The sequence below is a fragment of the Mustelus asterias genome, chromosome 7, assembly GCF_964213995.1.
Source record: "Mustelus asterias chromosome 7, sMusAst1.hap1.1, whole genome shotgun sequence".
NCBI lineage: Eukaryota > Metazoa > Chordata > Chondrichthyes > Carcharhiniformes > Triakidae > Mustelus > Mustelus asterias.
The window spans coordinates 73,092,279-73,117,148 of record NC_135807.1 but is presented as its reverse complement, the minus strand read 5'-3'; the positions used below and the strand labels follow the sequence as shown (position 1 = coordinate 73,117,148).

The 24,870-nt window shown below is 42.3% G+C and overlaps 1 protein-coding gene across 1 annotated transcript in view; it reads left to right on the top strand.

The window, feature by feature from the left end:
* cyp7b1 (cytochrome P450, family 7, subfamily B, polypeptide 1) overlaps positions 1 to 24,870 on the top strand; it is a 208,855-nt gene that overhangs the window by 58,733 nt on the left and 125,252 nt on the right. The window lies entirely within an intron of this gene.

Below are 24,870 nucleotides of genomic sequence, written 5' to 3'. Positions count from 1 at the left end.
ATCATAGAATGATATGCACAGGAGGTGACCATTTGGCCCATAGTGTTTTTAAACACCTCTATCAAATTTCCTCTGAATGTTCTCTGTTCTGAGGATACTTGCAGCTTTAAAACTTTTACTGTAACAATCTAAAGTCAAAGATTAAACAATACTTGATGGTCAAAGTGTAGAAAAGGCACATACCCTTTAACTAATTAACTTGACTGAGAATACTTAGCAAACTGTACATTGTACCACACTCTCAGCCCCACAAGGCTGTGTTCTCAGCCCCCTACTATATTCCTTCTACACCTATGACTGTGTGGCCAAATTCCCCTCCAAGTCGATTTTCAAGCTTGCTGATGACACCACCGTAGTGGTTCAGATCTCAAACAATGACCAGAGTACAGGAATGAGATAGAGAATCTGGTGAACTGGTGCAGCAACAATAATCTCTCCCTCAATGCCAACAAAATGAAGGAGATTGTCATTGACTTCAGGAAGCGTAAAGGAGAACATGCCCCTGTCTACATCAATGGGGACGAAGTAGAAAGGGTCGAGAGCTTCAGGCTTTTAGGTGTCCAGATCACCAACAACCTGTCCTGGCCCCCCCCATGCCGACACTATAGTTAAGAAAGCCCACCAACGCCTCTACTTTCTCAGGAGACTAAGGAAATTTGGCATGTCAGCTACGACCCTCACCAACTTTTACAGATACACCATAGAAAGCATTCTTTCTGGTTGTATCACAGTTTGGTATGGCTCCTGCTCTGCCCAAGACTGCAAGAAACTACAAAAGGTCGTGAATGTAGCCCAATCCATCACGCAAACCAGCCTCCCATCCATTGACTCTGTCTACACTTCCCACTGCCTCGGCAAAGCAGCCAGCATAATTAAGGACCTCACACACCCTGGACATTCTTTCTTCCACCTTCTTCCTTCGGGGAAAAAGATACAAAAGTCTGAGGTCACCTACCAACCGAGCCAAGAACAGCTTCTTCCCTGCTGCTGTCAGACTTTTGAATGGACTTGCCTTGCATTAAGTTGATCTTTCTCTACACCATAGCTATGACTGTAACATTACATTCTGCACTCTCTCATTTTCTTCTCTATGAACAGTATGTTTTGTTTGTATAGCTTGCAAAAAAAATGCTTTTCACTGTATGTTAATACATGTGACAATAAATCAAATCAAATCAAAATTGTGTAGAATGTAGCCTTGTGGGAGATGCATTCCTAAGAGGGTTGAAGACGAGCGTTCAAGGTTAGAGTTCCCTTAATGATTAAATATGTAAGAGGCCAATATGAGGTAAGGTTCATAATACAGTTATGAAGCAAAAGTTAATCAAGCAAAATATAAGAAGTACAGTGGCGATCCAAAGAGAAGAACGAAGGAGGCAAGGTGAGAGTCTAAGCAACTAAAATATAAGGGAACCCGAAGATCTTTTATAAGTATGTGAATAGTGAAAGGGTAGTCAAAAGAAGTGTGAGATTTTAAGGACCAAAAAGGAGATCACCATAGAATCAAAGAAGGAGGCCATTTGGCCCATCAGGCCTGCACTGACAAAATCCCACAACAGGTCCCAGCCCTACAACCCCACATATTTACAATCCCCTGAAACTAAGGGGCAATTTATCATGGCCACTCAATCTAATCAGCACATATTTGGACTGTGGGAGGAAACCATGTGGCAACAAAAGGCAGAACTGAGTTCTAAATGAGTACTACGCATCTATCTTCACGAGAGACCAGGATTCAGCAATGTCACCGTCTAGAGGGGGCAACTGCTGTATTGGATAAGGTTAAAATGGATAAAGAGCAGGCGCTTAAACTAGTTGTAGTCTTCAAAGTATAAAATGCCCTAATCCGAATGAAATGCATCCTCAATTAAAGGGTTACGGGGATAGTATGAGTAAAAGGCATTGAAGTATCCGATCAGCCATGACAGTGTTAAATGGTGGAGCAAGCCTGAAGGACTAAATGGTCTACTCCTGTTCTCTTGCTCCCTTGATACAAGAAAGAATGGAAATTGTGTTGGCTCTGACCATAATCTTCCACTTTTATTTTGTATATCTGGGAGGTGCCAGAGGCTTAGAGAATGCTGATTTTACACTCCTGCTTAAAACAGGGTAGAGAGGTAAACCTAGCAACTACAGGCCAGTAAGCCTAGTTTGTGGTGGGAGAGCATTGAGACGATAATCTGGGGTGAAATTAGTTTGACATTTGAAAAAATAACTAATGCAATTGAGTTCTTTGAATTAAATGAGATGGTTGATACTTTTATGGACTTTCATAAGCCATTTCCAAAATGACTTGGTGGCAAAGTTAAAGCCTGTGAGATTAAAGGGACAAGTGTTAGCATTGCCACACACTTGGCTAAGGGACAGAAAGCAGAGAACAATGGTGAGCTTCTCTGTTTTCAGACGAGAAGGTGGTGCACCCTGGTACAGTGGTTAGTAATGGTACCACTGCTGACTTTGAATTATATTAGCAATCTGGGATTGGTGCAAAGAATATATTTTCAAACTTTACATTTGTCACAAGAATGGTGAAATAGGCAGACCCCTATGGCAAATTAAATTTAATGCAAAGTAGTGTGAATTTTGTTATAATATGAGACTTTATAAGATGATTATGTCTCCTTTAATTTAAGGTAAAAGTGAATGTCCTGGAATGGAAAATGGTGATGTGACGCTAAACTTCACCCAAACCATGTGACTTGTTGTCATGGGGAAATGGGCCCAGGCTGAATCTTAAAAAAAAATCAAATGACAGTTTTCGCAACTTGACATAAAATAGATCTTTTCAACACGCACTCTTCAGTCTCATAGACCTGGAGATGAAGACCAAAACAGCTACTGCTGTGCAAAAGCAGAGGAAAAGATCATCTTGTGTTAGCTACCAAGCAGAACGCTGGTGAGAACAGGTTCTCTGTCCAAAGAGAAATTTAAGGACTAGAATTTCCAGAGGGTGCCTTGCTGTTGAAAGCCAGTAAGGAGAATATTTAGAAGAAGCAACTTTGAATACACTGGAAGATTTGCCCTGGTAAGGTAGGGAGAAAAGCTGCCAGGAAGGATTGAGGGACTGAGCCCACAAGGCTACATTCTACATAATTGTTGAGAGTGTGGTATAATGTACAGTTTGCAAAGTATTCTCAGTTCAGTTAATTAGTTAAGGTTTATTAGTTTCTACACTTTGACCATTAAGCAATGTTTAATCTTTGACTTTAGATTGTTACAGTAAAAGTTTTAAATTGTAAATTATTTCGGTTGATCACTGAGAAATTCATATTTCCTTTAAAAAGATATCCATCTGTACAGGGATAATGACAAGTGGTACCTTTCAATTGGAAGAATTAGGAGAGGTGACATGATCAAGTGGTGCAATTTTGAAGTGGGTGCAAGAACACAGAGGCCTGGGGTGTGTACACACAAATCTTTGGAGGTGGTAGGGAAAGTTGAGAAGGCTATTTTTAAAAATATAAGGAATCCTTGGCTTTACTATTAGATGAGTACTGCAGAGAAGTGAGGAGGTATTGCTGATTTTGAATGGAATAAAGGCCTCAGCTGAAATGTTGTATTCAATTTTGCACACCGCGCATTGAGATGGATGTCAGGACCTTGGCAAGGATGCAGAAGAATTTCACTAGAATGTGAGTCTAAGAAGCTGCAAGTATCCACAGAACAGAGCACATTAAGAGGAAATTTGATAGAGGTGTTTAAAAACACTATGGGCCAAATGGCCACCTCCTGTGCATATCATTCTATGATGAATAGTGCATTAGGTTCAATTAAGTAACCCTGGTTCAATTCAGTAACCCCTTTTCAGAGGTGTCCCTTCATTTATGATATGTTTGTACTGTAATCAATTGTTCCAATACTAGATTTAGGGTTTTCTAAATTTAGTTTTTTTTAAAATTAGCTTTGCTGAATACGCAACTTCTTTTTCATTTCCACTTTAAATATGATAGACAGAACTTTGCATGTGTGCTTTTCCAATGTGAACTGGTTGTTTTAAGGACTTCCTCGCAGTAAGTAGACATATAAAAATTATTCTATAGCCTCTTGAGTTGTTATGCTAGATAGATTCATTTTAATATTTAACGGTGGCACAGTGATTAGCACTGCTGCCTCACAGCGCCAGGGACCCGGGTTCGATTCCTGGCTTGGGTCACTGTCTATGCGGAGTCTGCACGCTATCCCCGTGCCTGCGTGGGTTTCCTCCGGGTGCTCTGGTTTCCTCCCACAGTCCAAAAGACATGCTGGTTAGGTGCATTGGCCGTGCTAAATTCTGTCTCAATGTACCCGAACAGACGCCCAAGTGTGGCGACTAGGGGATTTTCACAGTAACTTCATTGTAGTGTTAATGTAAGTCCACTTGTGACAATAATAAATAAACTTTAAACTGATGAAACTTGAGCATTGTTTCTGCAAAATTTGGACACTTTAGGGTCAATCACTTGAGAAAGTTTACATTCCACTGTTTAATGAATTGTGTTGCAAAACTCTGCCTGTTAAATGAAATGTTTATTTATATTATGGTTTGACATTTCCAAGTATCTCTATAGCCAAATACATTGTGTTGTTGAACTCGAACACTAACATGTAGTAAATAATCTATTAGCAATTCTTCGGATTTCATGATAGTATAATTGCATAGGATGGAGAAATTATTTGTTACAGTTATTAATGTTGTACTTGTAAGTTTTATTTTTAGAAAAAAACAGGGCAGGCGAGCTTAAAATAGCCCTAAAGCTAGAATTGTGATACTTTCAATGTGTTATGGATATAGTTTAAGTGTTATTCATTGAGATAAATATATATATTGTATAGATGGATGAAGGGACATGTCTAATTTTTCCACCAGAGTAGAAAGACTGACTATCAAATCGATGACAAAAAGTCCCTTGAATAGTTGACACTTGGGCTTCCACAGAACCAGTCATGAATACTCAAACCATCTGTTTTGCTGGAAATTTGTCAGTGTGAGCGTGGTGGAGGCAGCTGCTTCAATAGGGACGGCTTAGATAATGGACCAGGGCTTTGTTTCCGAGCAATTCACTTGCATTCACAGGCATTGCCCAAGCATACTATAGTGCAATGAAAATCAACTCTTGTTTGTGGCACTATTACCAGTCTGAAAAAAATGGAAGGCGACTTAATTGTTGACACACAGTTTAGAAATGCAAATAGGTTTAGAACATCTGTGTGCTAGCACATTAAAACCTGTTTGAAAGCCAGAGGGCTCAGTAAACTGCTTTGGATTTAAAATAGGTTTTGATGAGAGTGTTATTTTGGAGTACCACAGAAGTAAACATTTATGGTAATGGTAGTAATCTCCTCACTGTAAGCTGCTCTGATTAAAAACCTACAGGTCCTAAAATGCTGGTTGGTTTACCTGCTCCACTGGTGGGAGATTAGAGAGAGACTTTGAGGTGGGACAATGATCAAATGTTGGGACAGGGTTATTAGCCTGTTTGGAATTGTGCTGCTGTCCATAAAGATTCATACATTCCTTTGTGTATGTGCCATGAAAGTTTGAAGAATGGCTGAAAATATGAGAGAATGTTTAGCAAGATTTTTTAATGATGGACGAGAGGTCTTGATGTAAGATGCAGAGAGTAGCAGAGTCATCCTGTATTGACAGGGGGCCATCAAGACATGCTCAGGGGACAGAATGTAGTTTCATATGGATGCAATGCAGGACGAAGTTTAATGATCTCCTGTGCCTTACCAAGGTGAGTGAATTTAACCTTCAAATGACACATCCTACCAACTGTACTGCGAGCCTCGCTGTCCTTTATTGAACCATGGCAACCCGAACCCAAAAACCTACTTCAGGGCAGTTACTGACACACTTCCCTCGTTCTAGCAGGAGAAGGTGTTATGTAAGAGGAGGCAGCCGGAAAGAATTGGAGGAAATAATTCTGAAGTACAGTCTTAAAATTTCAGAATTTATAGAAGGCATCAAATTGATGTAGGTAATAAAGAAGAGGGCTGTGAATAAATAAATATATAAGTTTGCAGAATGGATGTGTAATTACCAAATGAACTTCAATATAAATGTGAGATGGTATGTTTGATTTGAAAAGTAAGTGTCCAAATGGGATAGAGGAATGCGAGGATCTGAGGGTAGACACACAAATCCCTTTAATGAGATCATTTCAAAACTAAAAAGCAAACAACGTATTGAGGTTCATTTCTAGAGGGATAGAATTGAAAAGTTGAGAAATGAAGCTGAACTTGTCGAGAACCTTGGTTAGAGGATCCTTGGAGTATTGTGAAGAGTTCTGGTCTTTATATATTAAAAAAAGAATGATAGAGGGGCTGGAGTAGATGCAAAAAAGATTTGCTTAAATGAAAGCGGAACTGAGAGAGGATCAATAAATATTGAGCAGGTTGGGTTCTTTCTCTAGAAAAGAGAAAATGAATGGGTGACCTGAGGGGGCAGCTGGATAAGCACATGAGAGGAATGGAAGGATATGTTGATGGCGTGAGATGAAGGAGGGTGGGGGTGTTTTGCAGTGGAGCAAAAACACTGATATTGATGTGTTGTAAATGCTATGATCGTGGGGATAGTGTCACTCGGATCATGGGAATAGTGTCACTCGGGCCGTAGCTGCTGGCGGTACTGGAGATCTCAATGATAATATTTGCACACTAAATCTTTCTTTGTTCCTACTTTTACCTTATTCCATAATCTGTTTTGCCCTATAACATGGTGTAATCATAAACTTCTTACTTGCTCCTCTCCTCTCGCCACAACTCAATTCTTGCCCCTTCATTCAGCCAAAAAGTGGAACCTTACCAGTCAGAGGATGAAGATTGTGAAGATGTCACTTGATCTTACATTCACAGCCACTAGCTTGGATATAGACACAGCACATACTTTGGAGTTTAGGTGAGAGGAGGGATCGGCATGTAGCGTGTAACCAGGCAAAAGTGAGCGTGTGTCAGAGTGATTTGATTTGATTTATTATTGTCACATGTATTAACATACAGTGAAAAGTATTGTTTCTTGCGCGCTATACAGACAAAACATACTGTTCATAGAGAAGGAAATGAGAGAGTGCAGAATGTAGTGTTACAGTCATAGCTAGGGTGTAGAGAAAGATCAACTTAATGCGAGGTAAGTCCATTCAAAGGTCTGACAGCAGCAGGGAAGAAGCTGTTCTTGAGTCGGTTGGTATGTGACCTCAGACTTTTGTATCTTTTTCCCTGAGGGAAGAAGGTGGAAGAGAGAATGTCCGGGGTTCGTGGGGCCCTTAATTATGCTGGCTGCTTTGCTGAGGCAGTGGGAAGTGTAGACAGAGTCAATGGATGGGAGGCTGGTTTGTGTGATGGATTGGGCTAAATTCAGGACCTTTTGTAGTTTCTTGCGGTCTTGGGCAGAGCAGGAGCCATACCAAGCTGTGATACAACCAGAAAGAATGCTTTCTATGGTGCATCTGTAAAAGTTGCTGAGATTCATAGCTGACATGCCAAATTTCCTTAGTCTTCTGAGAAAGTAGAGGCGTTGGTGGGCTTTTTTAACCATAGTGTCGGCATGGGGGGACCAGGACAGGTTGTTGGTGATCTGGACACCTGGAAACTTGAAGCTCTCAACCCTTTCTACTTCGTCCCCAGTAATGTAGACAGGGGCATGTTCTCCTTTATGCTTCCTGAAGTCGATGACAATCTCCTTCATTTTGTTCTCATTGAGGGAGAGATTATTGTTGCCGCACCAGTTCACCGGATTCTCTATTTCATTCCTGTACTCTGTCTTGTCATTGTTTGAGAGCCGAACCACTACAGTGGTGTCATCAGCGAACTTGAAAATCGAATTGGAGGGGAATTTGGCCACACAGTCATAGGTGTATAAGGAGTATAGTCGGGAGCTGAGAACACGGCCTTGTGGGGCACCGGTGTTGAAGATTATCGTGGAGGAAGTGTTGTTGCCTATCGTTACTGATTGTGGTCTGTGAGTTAGGAAGTTCAGGATCCAGTCGCAGAGGGAGGTGCTGAGGCCCAGGCCACGGAATTTGGAGATGAGTTTCGTGGGAATAATAGCGTTGAAGGCTGAGCTGTAGTCAATAAGTAGGAGTCTGACATAAGTGTCCTTGTTATCTAGGTGTTCCAGGGTTGAGTGCAGGGCCAGGGAAATGGCGTCTGCTGCGGACTTGTTGCGGCGGTAAGCAAACTGTAGTGGATCCAGGTAGTCCGGGAGGCTGGAATTGATTCGTGCCATGACTAACCTTTCGAAGCACTTCACAATGATGGATGTCAGAGCCACCGGCCGATAGTCATTAAGGCACGTTGCTTGGTTTTTCTTAGGTACCGGGATGATGGTCGTCTTCTTGAAGCAGATGGGGGCCTCAAATTGTTGTAAAGAGAGGTTGAAGATGTCTGTGAATACCTCCGCCAGCTGATCCGCGCAGAATCTGAGTGCACGTCCGGGTACCCTATCCGAGGCAGTTGCTTTCTGTGGGTTGACCTTCAAGAAAGCTGCTCTGACATCTGCAATGGTGACCCCAGATACAGGTTCATCCAGGGCTTCCAGGGTAGAGGGCATGCTCTTGCTGACCTCTTGCTCAAAATGGGCACCGAATGCATTGAGCTCATCAGGGAGAGGTGCGTTGGAGCCAGCGATTTTACATGCCTTCATCTTGTAGTGGGGGAATAGTGCAGGTGTTGGCTCACAAGAAAGTGAGATCATCCACTAGTTCTGGTACAGGGGGCTTGATAGCTCTGGCTACAGAAGAAATGTGATGGATGAACACAGCAGGATGCTTGCTGCGTCGAAAAGTACAATGTCAAAGTATCTCCATCAGCACATTTGTAGAATGCACTGCCGCACATCGTCCCATGGCTGATATCGCAGCTTCCATCAAATGTTTTGAGTGATGCAGTGGAAATTCATTTTGCTGCCATCAAGGATCTGGATAACAGGGATCACATTGGCCTTCCCGGGTATCACTCCAAAGGATCAACAGGGTTGCTAAAAGCACCTGACCAGGCAAGAAGCAGTGTTTTCAATGAACATGAACCTGTTTTTATCCCTCATCCTCCATTAGTGCCTCAGCTGTTGTCAGTCAGCAGACGGGACTGCTGCAGCTCAGGCTGAGATGACATATTTGGGCACCGGGCTTTCCAGGCCTTAAACTGCACCACTTCCTTCATGATTTTTTGCAGATTCCTCTGCTAGAGGTCAGTGGCCTTCTACCAGCCATGCTGCAGTCAGTGGGGAAGCATTTCATTGGAGCATCAAGATAGGCAAAGGTACATGCAAAGAGAATGCCTAAGGATAATTATTTTCATTTTGTTTACATTATTCAATGCGTGAATTTATAAAATTGGATTTGAATGTGCATGTCTAGTGGTTTTACTTGTTTTCAGAAAGAGGTTGTGATCAGAGGCAATCTTGGTGAATGGAGAAGTGTAATTGCGGTTGCTGTCACATTGAAGGTGGCCGGAAGGGGTTGTTTGTTTTGTAGTTTCCATTATTCTTGTTCTTCCACATTTCTGTTTTGCTTTCTCTTTCAATTCCTGTTTCTGCTCCTGTTCTTTAACTGCTTGTCACTGTGGTGACAAGAGATGTTTCCTCAAACTAGTGATGGAGCAAGCAGCATACATTCTCAAATCTTGATACCCACTGAGTTGAGTACAACAGGGCTCCTCCAGTGTGGTCCAGGCAGCAGATACATTGCTGAAGTATGTCGATGGTATGTTCTATAATAGCCCTTGTGTCAGCCTTTATGCGGGGACTGAAACTGAAATTGGAAACTACAACTTCTGGGAAGACTGAATCAGGTTGAAACTATACAAAAAGGACACAGAGTCATCAGGACTCAGTAGATGATGATGATTCCAGTGGTGCAGTACAGGCAGACTGAAGAAGACGGAGGCTAGATACAGAATCTGAAAATTGGCAAATATACAGTTGCTGCAGCATTTCTCGTTATTTGAATATTCCATTGGTGGATCTATGTCATCAAGACTGTCTTAAGCAGAGCTGAGGATACAGACACGTGCCATTGCAGATCATGTCTGTGGAAGTCCAGTTGGTTGTGTGCTTCTGTTGCTGGGGACTCGGGCTAAATCTTAAAAGAGGAGAAACTGATGTTTTTTTCATGGGGATGAACAGAAGTTTGAAGGACTTGGTGACTGATATTGATGGCTTATGTATTAAGTGGACTGTTGAGACAATTTGTAAGATCTGTCTTAATTGTTTGTATCTGCCATTTAATGTTTAATCTATAACTTTTATAATTGACTACAAATTGGCTGTTTGTTAATTCGTGTTTAACTTCTGCTGATGTTGGGTTTTTGAGTATCAAAGGTGGTTATCCAAAATAGTATTTATTGTTGTTAAAGCCTTAGTGGTCTTGGCTTGTCCCTCTAAAATGCAGTAAATAGCCAATTGCGTTATGTTCTCAGTTGAGACCAGTCACATTTTTAAAAAAATTCCAAAATCAAGCTATTTACCAAAAGAATAAAGCCACACAAATCCAGATCTGTTTTTTTTAAAGTATTTTTTTTACGGTACAATAGTCCAACAAAGCAAATACTGAGGTATGGGATTTCTAAAAAAAACATTGACCTTGACCAAAAGATCATAACAAAACTCCGATGTTTAGGGAAGGAATTTCAGAGGGGCCAGCCAAGACCATGGAGGCTTTAACCAGCAATAACAATGCAAAAGAAAAGAGGGATGTACAAGAGATGGAAATCAGTGCTGAACCGGAGGGGAAATAACGAGTTGGAGAGGAGTTAGGCTGTGGAGGTATTTGTAAACTAGAGCAAGGAGTTGAAATTTAATGGGCCATAGCTTCTGTGGAGTGAGTGCCAATCACAGTCGGAATGTGATTGGTTGATTCCCAACGGAAGTTTGAACTTTCTGGGCAATTACTGTGCAATCCTTATATGGAGACTTTTGGAAGGGCTTCGGTGCATCTTTGAGGTTCCCCTGGGCACGACAGCCCAGGGCTCGGAGGGTGTAAGCCAATAGTTTAAGGATTGTGCCAAGGGGAGAATTGCTGATTAGTGGGCTTTAATACAGGAAAGAATGTGAGGCATGGGAGTATGGGATGAATTGGAGTATGTGTAGACATAAACTTGAGAGATGAATTAAGATTATTCCGGAGATGTAGCCGTGAATTTTCCAGTCATGATGTCGACATTAACCCATTCCCGCTAAATGGAGATGAAGTCGTTTTTTGGAGACGTGCTGGCTTGGGTGGGAAGACTAGCTGTTTGTAACTGAATTTGGCTCATATTTAATCCAATAATGGATCGTTAATTGTCAGGCTCATTTTACACGTGTGATTCTCCCCGGCAGATATAACTGAACCATTGAACATTTTTTGAAGCCTGATTTGATTGTGTTCTCCCTTACAGCATCAAGCCCCAACAGTATGAGTCTAACCCCTCAAGGGAACCGTAGAATCCCTACAATGCAGGAAGAGATCTTTCGGCCCTTTTGAGTTTGCACCAACTCTCTGAAAGAGCAGTAAAGCCAGGATCAATGGCCTACAGATTTGTGTAGCCCAAATCTGTAGCAATGGATTCATTTCCCTAAATCTGGCTGGTTCTCCGTTAACTATCTTGTGGTAATAGTAGTATTCCTGAAGCTGGGATCTTTGGAGTCCACTTAATTAAAGTTTTTTTTAAAGTTTATTTATTAGTCACAAGTAGTCTTACATTAACACTGCAATGAAGTTACTGAGAAAATCCCCTAGTCGCCACACTCTGGCGCCTGTTCAGGTACACTGAGGGTTAATTTAGTCAATGCACCTAACCAGCACGTCTTTCGGACTGTGGGAGGAAACCGGAGCATCTGGAGGAAACCCATGCAGACATGGAGAGAACGTGCAGATTCCGCACAGTGACCCAAGCCGGGAATCGAACCCAGATCCCTGGTGCTGTGAGGCAACAGTGCTAACCACTGTGCTACCGTGCTGCCCATTATATAATTAATTTAAAACTTAACTCTTGGATCAGTTTTTGCAGGATTTGAATCCGGTTCTTTCCCATTCCAAAGTTTCCAACATCAACCATGGATTCTGGCTCCCTCTCTCTCTCTCTCTCTTCACTGCCCTCCTTTCTTTGGTAACTGAGATGCAATTCACTATTTGTAATGGACTTTCATAGCTGTGATAGTGATTGTTTACCTTTCTCGTTACACTGCAGTATCAGACCAGATTATGTGTTCAAGTTGTTGAATTGCACAGATGTTACGTCACTTTTTTTTACCAAAGCGTGCCCTCAGTCAAGGCCCTTGCACAACAGGAACATGTTTACTTTAATGGATGGAAAAATGTGATTTCCTGATCATTCAAATGATAAACTGTCTTGGAGAAAAATCTTCTTGACCTGCAGAAAGGAGAAGGACTTGCAGTTGCTGTAAATCAGCGACAATTATTTTGATTAATGATGTAGAATATAGGCAGATTGAAAATGAATATTCAAGGTAATAGTGATTGAAAATTTTTTAAAAATCCTATCTGTAATTATTAATCGCAACTTGTTAACTAAATATTAACTGTAAATCTTTTGCTGCAGATTATTTATTTAATTCTGTTCACTGTCCAAAATCCAGAATGCCACCTCCCACTGTGAACTGTAGCATTACTTATTGTACTTGGGATATGATCATAGAGGAAATTCAAAGCTCAGAAGAAAGATGAAAAATTGGTGATAAATTTTCACCAATACAATTGTCTCCTATGCTCTTTGTAGGTTAATAATAAATATATTATCTACATTAAAAACCAGAAGCTACACAATTGGAATGGTTAGTGTTCTTTTAACATTTTTGCCACCTTCTTTGGATTGACATAGAGATGGTGAGGATAGGCTGGAAAAGTTCTGAACTCCTTCCCTTTTCTCAATCTTTATCACTTCCAGGTGGCACAGTGGTTAGCACTGCTGCCTCACAGTGCCAGGGATCTGGGTTTGATTCCCAGCTTGGGTCACTGTCTGTGTGGAGTCTGTACATTCTTCCTGAGTCTGCGTGGGTTTCCTCTGGGTGCTCCGGTTTCCTCCCACAGTCCGAAAGACATGCTGGTAGGTGCATTGGCCATGCTAAATTCTCCCTCGGTGTACCTGAACAGGCACCGGCGTGTGGCGACTAGGGGATTTGCAGTGTTAATGTAAGTCTACTTGTGACACTAATAATAAATGCCCCATCTGTACCTGAAGCTGCAACAGTACAATGTAGAATGACGTAGGATTGTACTTATTGTCATTTCCAGTTGGCTCTTTCTGTAAACAGAAGGCATAGTAATGAAGATATGAACTAAAATTGCAGGATAAGGTTTTTTTAGGTTTTTCAGTTTCCCCCTTTGCGTGCAAGATTATTATTTTTTTAATAGTAAGTACTGACAAGCATTTCTGTTAATGTAAGTGTTTATGGGAACAATTTCCTTCCATATCTGCATTTGAACTGAAAGTGGATACTTTCCTCTACTTGGCTGACCCTATGCTGCAGTAGTTTAATGAGACTTGCCAGCAATTTCCTAATGGAGATGAGGTGTTGAACTACAGAAACATAAAATTGATACTTGGCTCTGTTCCATATAATGGGTAAAATGACTACTGCCTGAAAACCTTTATTTACATATCCTGACACCAGAGATCACACAGGAATGGCAAGCCGTAAAGTACAACGCTTTCTTTCCAAACATCCCCCCCTTTCGTAAAACAGAATAAAATGCATGCGCCATCGTTTGAAAGTAACCCCACATACATAGTCCATAAGGAATTTGTTTCAAAATGTATTATGTGACATGACTGTTGCTGGCAAGGTCAGCATTTGTTGCCCATTCCTTATTGTCCTTGAACTGAATGGCTTGTTGGACCCTGTCAGAGGGCGGTTAAAAGTCAACCACATTGCTGTGGGTCTATAGTCACATGCCAGCCAGACCAGGTAAGGATGGCAAATTTCCTTCCCTAAAGGACATTTGTGAACCAGAATTTTTACCACAATCGGCCATGGTCTCTTGGTCAATATCACACACGAGACACACTTCAAGACACACACCAACGCAGAATTGCTGAGCAGAAACTGATAGCCAAGTTCTACACACATGAGGACGGCCTCAACCGGGATCTTGGGTTCATGTCACACTATCTGTAACCCTCACGACTTGCCTGGGCTTGCAAAATCTCACTCATTGTCCTGGCTTAAGACAATTCACACTTCTTTAACCTGTACTTAACCTTCTCTCCACGCACATTGTCTGCACCTGTAAAGACTTGATTACCTGTTAAGGCTCGCATTCCAACCATTATCTTGTAAATTCAGTCTCTATATATGCCCTGTTTGTAAATCCAATCCTCCACTCACCTGATGAAGGGGCAGCACTCCTTTAATTCTTTAATTTAAGAATTTCTTAATTTCTTTAATTCCAGATTTTATGATTTGAATTTGAATACACAGGTCCAAAGTGGGTTGACCTTTGTTGAGTTGTTGAATTTTGGACTCTGATTGGCTCTTTGTCAACTCTGTCAATGATTTGGCAGCTTTATCAAAACAAAATTGGGCTTTCTGTCATTTCACTTCGATCCTGTCATTCATTTCTTTTACTATTTCCATCTTCAGTAGGTTTTTTTTTGTTGTTGATAGAATTGACTGAATAACTGTGAGATTCGTCATTGTCTGGACTACTTTCCATCCCTTCAGTTGGTGTGTTTCTTTACTCTAACATTGCCTTGTGCACACCAATGCTGGATCTAGTCAATTTTTTGATGGGCCTTTTGGCAATTTTCATCACTGCCTCAGCCTTTCTATTTGACTTGGGATAGTATGGAGGTGATGTGTAGTGTTGAATTTCCTGGTCAATTTATTAAGTATCTAAATTCTCAATCCTGAACTGAGGGCCATTGTCACTCATTTTAATGTTGGGGATGCCATGATGATTGAAGTGCACTGTCAGGTATCCTATGATCTCTCTGGTGGCCAAGCTGGTCTAACTCCCAATAGTCTGAATGATAGTCGACTGTGAGAAGATGATCAGTACCACTGAGCGTGAAATGATCTACTCCAAGCTTCATCCATGGTCCCTCTTGGGTGCCATGAGTCACAACCGACATGTTTATTAGGAGTACTGCTCTGGCTGATGTATTCATATTTGACCTGTAGAACACTTCTATTGCCTTCTTCAGAATAGACTGCATTTATTGATGGCTTGCATGCATGCACTTCATCATCATCTCTTTCTCCATCTCTTTAGGGATAATGACTATAGGCCCTTTGTATAAGATGCCATCTCAGGCAATCACTTTATGTCTGTATATTCGACATTCTCTTTTGCAGCGGATGTATCCTTGGTGATTTCAGGTCATCCATTCATCACCAACTCTGTAGCACTTGGACTGTTGCCTCTAAATGTGTAGTTTGCTTGATCTGAGCAAGACGCCTGTCTGTCAGTTTCAGTGTTCCTACTGGGTTGATGGCTTTCAGAGCATGTTGTGCTGTTGCTTCTTGTTGAATCTGGAAGATTCCACACTTTTTACTGCATCAATAACTTTCTTCAAAGGGATTGCAGCACTCAATAGTATGTTGGTGATGTACAAGGTCTTGCTGCAACTGTACAAGGCACTGGTGAGGCCGCAACTGGAGTACTGTGTGCAGTTTTGGTCCCCTTATTTGCGAAAGGATATATTGGCCTTGGAGGGAGTGCAGAGAAGGTTCACCAGGTTGATACCGGAGATGAGGGGTGTAGCTTATGAGGAGAGATTAAACAGATTGGGTCTGTACTCGCTGGAGTTTAGAAGGATGAGGGGTGATCTTATAGAGACATATAAGATAATGAAGGGGCTGGATAGGGTAGAGGTGGAGAGATTCTTTCCACTTAGAAGGGAAACCAGAACTAGAGGGCACAGCCTCAAAATAAGGGGGGGCCGGTTCAGAACAGAGTTGAGGGGGAACTTCTTCTCTCAGAGGGTAGTGAATCTCTGGAATTCTCTGCCCATTGAAGTGGTGGAGGCTTCCTCGTTGAATATGTTTAAATCACGGGTAGATAGTTTTCTGATCGATAAGGGAATTAGGGGATATGGGGAGCAGGCGGGAAAGTGGAACTGATTCGCTTCAGATCAGCCATGATCTTGTTGAATGGCGGGGCAGGCTCGAAGGGCCAGATGGCCTACTCCTGCTCCTATTTCTTATGTTCTTATGTTCTTATCTGCTTCCCTTGTTTGTATTCACTCCTAACTGATATCTCTGCAAACTAAGTAACGTCCTTTGCAGATGCTTCAGAGCAGATAGAAGCGGTTTAAGATAGATGCTTTGAAGTGGCTTGTGGTTAGACTCCATCATTACTTTCTCTCTCCCTAGCAGATACTGGTTGAAATGTTCACAAGCAAAGACAATATCCAGGCATTCTTTCTCAATCTGTGTGTATTGCTGTTCAGTTTACATTAGCACTCTGAGTGCAAATGCAACTGGCTAAACTTGCTGCATGAGGATTGCTCCAAGTCCTGTTCTTGCTGGCATCACACTGCAGGGTGAATTTGTCATTAACATTATAGTACCTCAGCACTGCTATTGTCATCACTAGTTGTTTGATGTGAATGAAAGCTGCTGCTTACTCTGTGTCCGAGTATACACTGAACATCCTTTGCAGTAAGGCTGTATAGCGATACACATTGGGCAAGAACTTGGCTAGGTAGTTCACAAATCTAATGAATGGTTGAGCCACCTTAACATCTGTTGGCTGCTGCATCTCTGCTATAGTTTGCACCTTATCACAATCAGAGCAAAGCTCTTTCCCTATCGGTATATAACCTACCAACTTAATGAGAGCAATCTTCAGTTAAAGCTCTTTCTTGTTCAGCTCCAGGTTCATCTGATGAACTCTCTCTCGCAGTTTCATTCGTTTTTGATCATGGTCTGTGATGGCTTCTTCCATTGTGCCTCCACGTCCAGATACTCCATGATCCCTTCCAGACATGGTAGATCATTGATTATCTCATATTGTTTGTGCTGCTCTGGAAGAGTACTAAATGGCATGTGCAACCATCTGAAACTTCCAAATGGCATCCAGAACATAGTCACAAAATTGCTACTTTCAACCAACTTCACTTGCCAGTATCCATTCTCTGCATCTAGGGTAGTAAAGATCTTTTGCCTTGGTATGTTGTGGCAGAATTTCTTCAATGTTTGGCGTGGGTGGTGAGATCACTTCAAAGCTTTATTAAAATCCTTTAGATTTATGAACACTTTCAGCTTTCCAGTTTTCTTCTCCCATCTTTTCAAGCTCCTCTAACTTGTTTTTTAGGCTGGCATTGAGAGCAGCTGGAACTCTCCTCAGAAGACGTTTATCTACTTCAAGGTGACACTCACCAGAAAGACATCCATGACCTTTTTGAGTGTGAACAGATCCTGGCAGATTACAATGGTTTGGTCTCATGTACAATGTTGCAAATGCCTTTTGGTGTGTGAACAGTTACTTGTTCAAGCTATTGACTTGTTTCAGCTGAGATGAGAGAATCTTGCTCAGTGTCCACTATCTGGAACTGCAGATCTTCTTTCATTCCATTGCTTGGAACTCTCAGCTTAGTTTGTCCTTGTGGGTGAACATTGGTCCACCACAGGGCCTCAACTTTACCTTTGACTGCTTCATTTTCAGGTCATCATCTTGAGAAACTTCACACAACTCTGTGAAGCTCATAATGTTGTACATTGCACCAGTGTCTATCTCACACCACTGAACTTGATGTCTTCTTTCTGCAGTTATTCCAATAGTTACAAACCACTTCTTTTTACCTTGAGACTTGACAATGGCAACTTGTTTTAGGATGTAGTGATTCATTACAATCATCTTCTGACATCTCTCCAGCAACCATCTTTTATAGTGTTTTTCTTGTTTTCAACAAAAGGTTTGAGTGCAAATTGGTTCAGCGTCATTTCCTTTTCTTTCTTGTGGTGTCTGGCCTTGATCTTTCTGCTTTAAGTTGTCCTTCCTTTTAATCATTAACTTGTGCTTAAGGCTTGGTGCTGCCTCTCCTATAATGCAAAAAATTATCAGTTCTCCTCCCATCAATACTCTTCAGTTGATGATCAGCCATCATAGAGCTTCTGCACAGTTAATAGCTTTTTTGGAAGCATGTTTTTCCCCTCTCAGCAGCTGTTCTTTCACAGCAGGATCTTTTGTTCTTAAGGCAATATTATCTCTGAAAAGGTTATTTTCAATTGTTCAAATGCGCAAGATTCAGCTAGACTTCTTCGTATAGTCACATACCCAAAGGGTTGTGAATCTGTGGAATTCACTACCCCAAAGTGTAGTGGATGCTGGGACAGTGAATAAATTTAAGGAGGAGTTAGACAAATTTTTAATTGGTAATGGGTTGAAGGGTTATGGGGAGAAGCAGGAAAATGAGGAAGAGGAGCAGACTCAACGGGCCGAATGGCCTAATTCTGCTCCGAGAGCTTATGAACTTATACTGATCAATATTCTCCCCTGCTTCCTAAACTCCAGTGCTAAACACATAGCATTCATAAATGACAGTCAGAAGTCTCACAACACCAGGCTAAAGTCCAACAGGTTTATTTGGAATCATGAGCTTTTGGACTGCTGCTCCTTCATCAGGGGAGTGGCCACTCACCTGATGAAGGAGCAGCACTCCGAAAGCTCGTGAATCCAAATAAACCTGTTGGACTTTAACCTGGTGTTGTGAGACTTCTTACTGTGCTCACCCCAGTCCAATGCCAGCATCTCCACATCATTCATAAATGACATCAGTAGAGGATTCAAAGTGGCTCTTCAATGTTTCCAAAATATCACAAATCTTGTTTTTCTGGTTCTCAGTGATGTTTAGAGTGTGATACAGCTTGTAGCACCCCTTCCCCATTACTGTTAACAAATTTGCTACTCTTATTTCCTCAGGTTTCTTTTTCAACTCTGATAATTTCATAATTCTGCCATTCGGATTGAAAGAATTGCTAATTCCCCCTTCAAATTTCCCTTCATGCCCACGGGAGCCAGTACTGGAATATTTAACATCATTCTGGCTCGCCCTGCTGGTGATGACCTGTACAAAGTTACAGACTGAAGTTTTAATCTCTGCTGCTTTCCACAGCTATCAAATTTCACTAATCCCAGCTGCACATTCAACATGTTCCATGCACAAGGGTAAAATAACTACTGCCCCAAAACCTTTATTTACATATCACATCAGAGGTCACATGAATATGGCAAGCAGCAGTATACAAAGATAATTATCTAAACACTCTCTCTGGGAGCTCTAGAACATAGAACAATAGAACATAGAACAGTACAGCACAGAACAGGCCCTTCGGCCCACGATGTTGTGCTGAGCTTTATCTGAAACCAAGATCAAGCTATCCCACTCCCTATCATCCTGGTGTGCTCCATGTGCCGATCCAATAAATGTTCCTAAAGTGTCTGACTCCACTATCACTGCAGGCAGTCCATTCCACACCCCAACCACTCTCTGCGTAAAGAACCTACCTCTGATATCCTTCCTATATCTCCCACCACGAACCCTGTAGTTATGCCCCCTTGTAATAGCTCCATCCACCCGAGGAAATAGTCTTTGAACATTCACTCTATCTATCCCCTTCATCATTTTATAAACCTCTATTAAGTCTCCCCTCAGCCTCCTCCGCTCCAGAGAGAACAGCCCTAGCTCCCTCAACCTTTCCTCATAAGACCTACTCTGGAAACCAGGCAGCATCCTGGTAAATCTCCTCTGCACTCTTTTCAGCGCTTCCACATCCTCCTTATAGTGAGGTGACCAGAACTGCACACAATATTCCAAATGTGGTCTCACCAAGGTCCTGTACTGTTGCAGCATAACCCCATGGCTCTTAAACTCCAACCCCCTGTTAATAAAAGCTAACACACTATCGGCCTTCTTCACAGCTCTATCCACTTGAGTGGCAACCTTTAGAGATCTGTGGATATAGACCCCAAGATCTCTCTGTTCCTCCACAGTCTTCAGAACCCTACCTTTGACCCTGTAATCCACATTTAAATTAGTCCTACCAAAATGAATCACCTCACATTTATCAGGGTTAAACTCCATTTGCCATTTTTCAGCCCAGCTTTGCATCCTATCTATGTCTCTTTGCAGCCTACAACAGCCCTCCACCTCATCCACTACTCCACCAATCTTGGTGTCATCAGCAAATTTACTGATCCACCCTTCAGCCCCCTCCTCTAAGTCATTAATAAAAATCACAAAGAGCAGAGGACCAAGCACTGATCCCTGCGGCACTCCGCTAGCAACCTGCCTCCAATCCAAAAATTTTCCATCGACCACCACCCTCTGTCTTCGATCAGACAGCCAGTTACCTATCCAATCGGCCAACTTTCCCTCTATCCCACACCTCCTCACTTTCATCATAAGCCGACCTTATCAAACGCCTTACTAAAATCCATGTATATGACATCAACTGCCCTACCTTCATCAACACACTTAGTTACCTCCTCAAAAAATTCTATCAAATTTGTGAGGCACGACTTGCCCTTCACGAATCCGTGCTGACTATCCCAGATTAATCCGCATCTTTCTAAATGGTCGTAAATCCCATCCCTAAGGACCTTTTCCATCAATTTACCAACCACCGAAGTAAGACTAACCGGTCTATAATTACCAGGGTCATTTCTATTCCCTTTCTTAAACAGAGGAACAACATTCGCCATTCTCCAGTCCTCTGGCACCATCCCCGTGGACAGTGAGGACCCAAAGATCAAAGCCAAAGGCTCTGCAATCTCATCCCTTGCCTCCCAAAGAATCCTAGGATATATTTCATCAGGCCCAGGGGACTTATCGACCTTCAGTTTATTCAAAACTGCCAGGACATCCTCCCTCCGAACCTCTATTTCCTCCAGCCTATTAGCCTGTAACACCTTCTCTTCCTCAAAAACCTCTCTTCAATAAAAGTCACTATAGGGTGGGGTCAAGAGTATTAGCAATAGACAAAGCAAACAACCTGCTCACAATGCAGTCTCCTCTACATTAGGGAGACTAAATGCAGACTGGGTGGCCATTTTGCAGAACACCACTGAAGGTTGGGGTCTGCAAGCACGACCCCAACCTTCCTATCACTTGTTTCAATTCACTATCTTGCTCTCATGTTCATGTTTCTGTCCTTGGCCTGTTGCAATGTTCTAGTGAAGTCCAATACAAACTGGAAGAACAGTACCTTGTCTTCCAATTACGTACTTTACAGCCTTCTAGACTTAACATTGAATTCAACAACTTCAGGCTATGAACTCTGTCCTCCATTTTTATTTTTTTCCAACCCTTGCCCCCCCCCCCCCCCTCCCCCCTTCACCTTCCCAGTCTGTAACTTGTTCTCATATTTTGCTTTCAGAAAGTGCTGGCCCTTGTTCACACATTCTGGTATCTGCCACTATTAACACTTGCCTTAGTTTTTTACACCATCATTAACACTCCCTTTGTCTTCTTACATTCATGAAATCTTTGCCATTTAATCTTTCCTGAGCTCCCACCTATCTCTGACCTATCTTGTTCGACCTGTTCCACCCCTTCTCATCAACAGTATAAAACCCACCACATACCTCTCTTTTTAGCTTCGAAAAAGAGTCATGCAAACACGAAACGTTAATTCTTTCTCTCTCCACAGACATTGTCCAGACCTCCTGAGTTTCCAGCATTTCCTGTTTTTAATTCCGATTTCCAGCAGGACTTTGCCTTTATTATAAAAATAAGAACCTGCCAGTTTCACTACTCATGCTGTTGTTGAAGCACTAAACTGTGACTTGGTGGAGATAAGTACAGAAAATGCTGGAAACACTCAGCAGGGAAGGCAGCATCTGTGGAGGGGAAAACTAACATTAACATTTCAGGTCAGTGGTCTTTTTTCACAATACTTCCAACTAGACATGCCGTATAGTTGTCTGTCCTGGTGATGTAGGAGCAACATGACGGGAATGTGGGAGGGTGCGGTGATCCTCACCTACTCACCTTTGTCTGCATGAGACAAAATAAGTGGCAGCTAATGTGATCTTCTAATAACTGTGCAGTGAGCAATAAATCCAGCAGTTTCTTTGGACAGGGATTTGGTGAAAGGTCTTCCTGCCCAATTTCTCACATGCCGGCAACACCCACAATTGGTAGTAAATGTAGAAAAATTCTGCCTCGTGGTGTATGTGAGGTGCTGCTGTCCTTTCCTCATGTACCTTGGTGTGCCCGTGTTCTTTTTTAGCAGAAGGATTTTGCATCTCTGTCGCATCTTGGAAGCAGTGCATGGGACTGGGGAAATATGTATGTGTCACTGAATAAAACTGAAGTAAATAGGTTCTGCGTGAATCTCTGGAAAAGTGCCAAGCTTGCACTGTTGTTTCATTGACTGTGTGATCTGTATTCTCTACCACAATCACCCCCTCTGAAATTGGGCAGCTTCACAGTGAGGAACGAGGGAGAATTGAGATTGGGACTCCTCATCACCAGTGTCTTGAACTTTCCTGCCTATTGTCTACAAACAGTAGTGGAGGTTGGGGAGACTGGGCCTGGGCCCAAAGTAAATTCTCTCTCCCAATTACTCTGCCACATGTGTTGCTGGATTGCAAAATGAAACATAGAGTTGGGTTGTCAGAGGGAGTGGGAACTAGCCTAAGCTCTCCCAATGGAGTGATTTGACCTTGTAAAGGCTGCTTCTTAAGTTTGGGCCCTGCACTTGGCTGCTGAAGGCTTTCATTACTGCATTTGTCTTCAGTGGAATCCTTAATGCAGTCTTTAATCAGTTGTGTCCTTTTAATCGTAGCATCTTTGGAGCTTTCCTCTGTGATGGCTGGCTCCCTCTAGATAGTAGGAATCCTGTTAGGAGTCTGCGTGCATCAGAAATGATTTCCCACCCAGGAGAATGGAGCAGGGTTAGTGTAGAATTGGGAGAAAGGTATCTGGAATTCATACACTGCTGGAAATCCACCCGGAAGAGGAGAATTCCTGGTGAAAGTAAAAAGCGTTGCGAGGGTATAATTAGTGCAAGGAAGTGGTGCAGTGGTAGCTTCCCTACCACAGAGAGAAAGTCTGGGTCCAACTCCCACTCTGGGAACTGATGGTCATGGAAGGCGCACTCAAAACGTGGCCAAATGGGTTGATTATCAACCTGTAAATCCTTCCAGTATAACTTTGGCAGGTGGTAACAGCGGGAGTCTCCTGGTCAGCCAGAACCCTGCGTGCAGGAGGCAATGGCAACCCACTGCAGTAGCTTGCCAAGCATAATTGTGGAGCAGCACTTGGAGTTCCATGGTCGCCAATGCCCTCTTAAGGACATAGTACCTGAAGAGAGAGAGTGGCAGGTTTCTCAGCTATGAGTAAGGTGGTTTGTTCTTTCAGAAATACCCTTCATTATTTCCCTTTTGTAAGTGAGATCCAGTATGAAAAGTACTTGTGTGAAGCTATTCGGGCAAACACGGCTGTCATTCACTCCCTTCTTTTTAATAGGCATTTCTCCAGTGTAAGATAATTAACACTTACTGCCATGTAAAGTCATTAACACTTGTAAGTTGACAGGAGGAAGCCTATTTATCAGAGATTCAAATGGGCCAGCTTCATGCAAGCTTCTAAATTAACATGGTGCAAAACAAATAGAAACAGTCAGATGTGATTTTTTTAAGGCAATTAAACAAAGTTTAATTACAGCAATATAAGTAGCATTCTTCCCCGAGTGAAGGTATTGGCAAGAATGTAACTCATGCAGAGCATGTTTGAGGAGATAGAAACTTATATTTCAACAGCCCCATTATCAGGGCTATCTCACAACTTGGATTCTGTGGGCTTGATTTTAATTGTTCCCACAGGGTAGAAAATAGATTTCAGTGGGTTGGCCGCCCATTTCACACCTCGTCTGATTTTATTAACCGTGGAAGTTGATGGAAAATCAATTGCTTCTCCACTAAAATAAGTAGGTAGAATTCCCAGCTGTAAAACACAGGGGTCGGATTCATGCCTCTCTGATTATGCCCCTGCTAGGGATCTCTCCAATTGCAAGAGAGGGATCAGCATCAACTTCTCTTGACTGCCATATAAGGTTGCCAACTCTCTTCTTAGTGTTCACCACTGGTTGCCTGCCATATCAATCATCATGAGGTACCACTTTCCCATGCCAATTGGGAATTGAACAATTTCTTTGCTAGCTGAATAGATAATTCATGCTTGCCAAACATCATTTTTTTAAACCCACCTCCAATACTTTTATCACTAATGCTCAGAAGGTTTGGTTTTGGTGGCGATGTGAAACAAGCCTTGCCTCGGTGGGTGGGGATCTACTTAAGGTGCAAAGGTTATGACAAAACATTGTTGTCGTTACCACAACATAGGTGTTGGGGAATCCCGCACTGTTGCTGCCTGGCAACAGAACCATATTGGGAAAGCTGACTGGTGAGAAGAGGCCAAGGTCATTTTTAAAAATGTCCTGCACTTTGAAGTAGGTGTGGACCAAGAAGAGTGGGATATCCCCTCAGGATTAATGCACAGACTATTTGTGTAGTACTCACGCCAGTTATACAGTTCAGTGGTCGATTTAATGATATTTCAAGTTTTATCCACCCCATCTCCCCCAACTTTCCAACATTGGGTCTCCCGACCAGACTGAATGTGAGCCCTCCCCACTCCCCACTTCCCATTCCAGGAGGCCACAAGCAGCACCTCCAGACTTGCTTGTTGTACTTGGTGTGCGACAGGCTTGCCTGCAATTGGGTTAATATAGTGGTGGCGGGATGAAGCCCTTAAGTGGTCAGTAATTGCCTACTTAAGGGCTTCAATTTGCGGCAGTGTAGAAAGGCTGATATGGGCTTTCTTACCATGGACTTAATTTTGGCAGGGACGGATGTTGGCGGGGTGCTCGCATGCCATGCTCCCACCCAATTAAATGTCCTCCCCACCTCCAAAACATCACGAGAGGGCATAACGTTCCAT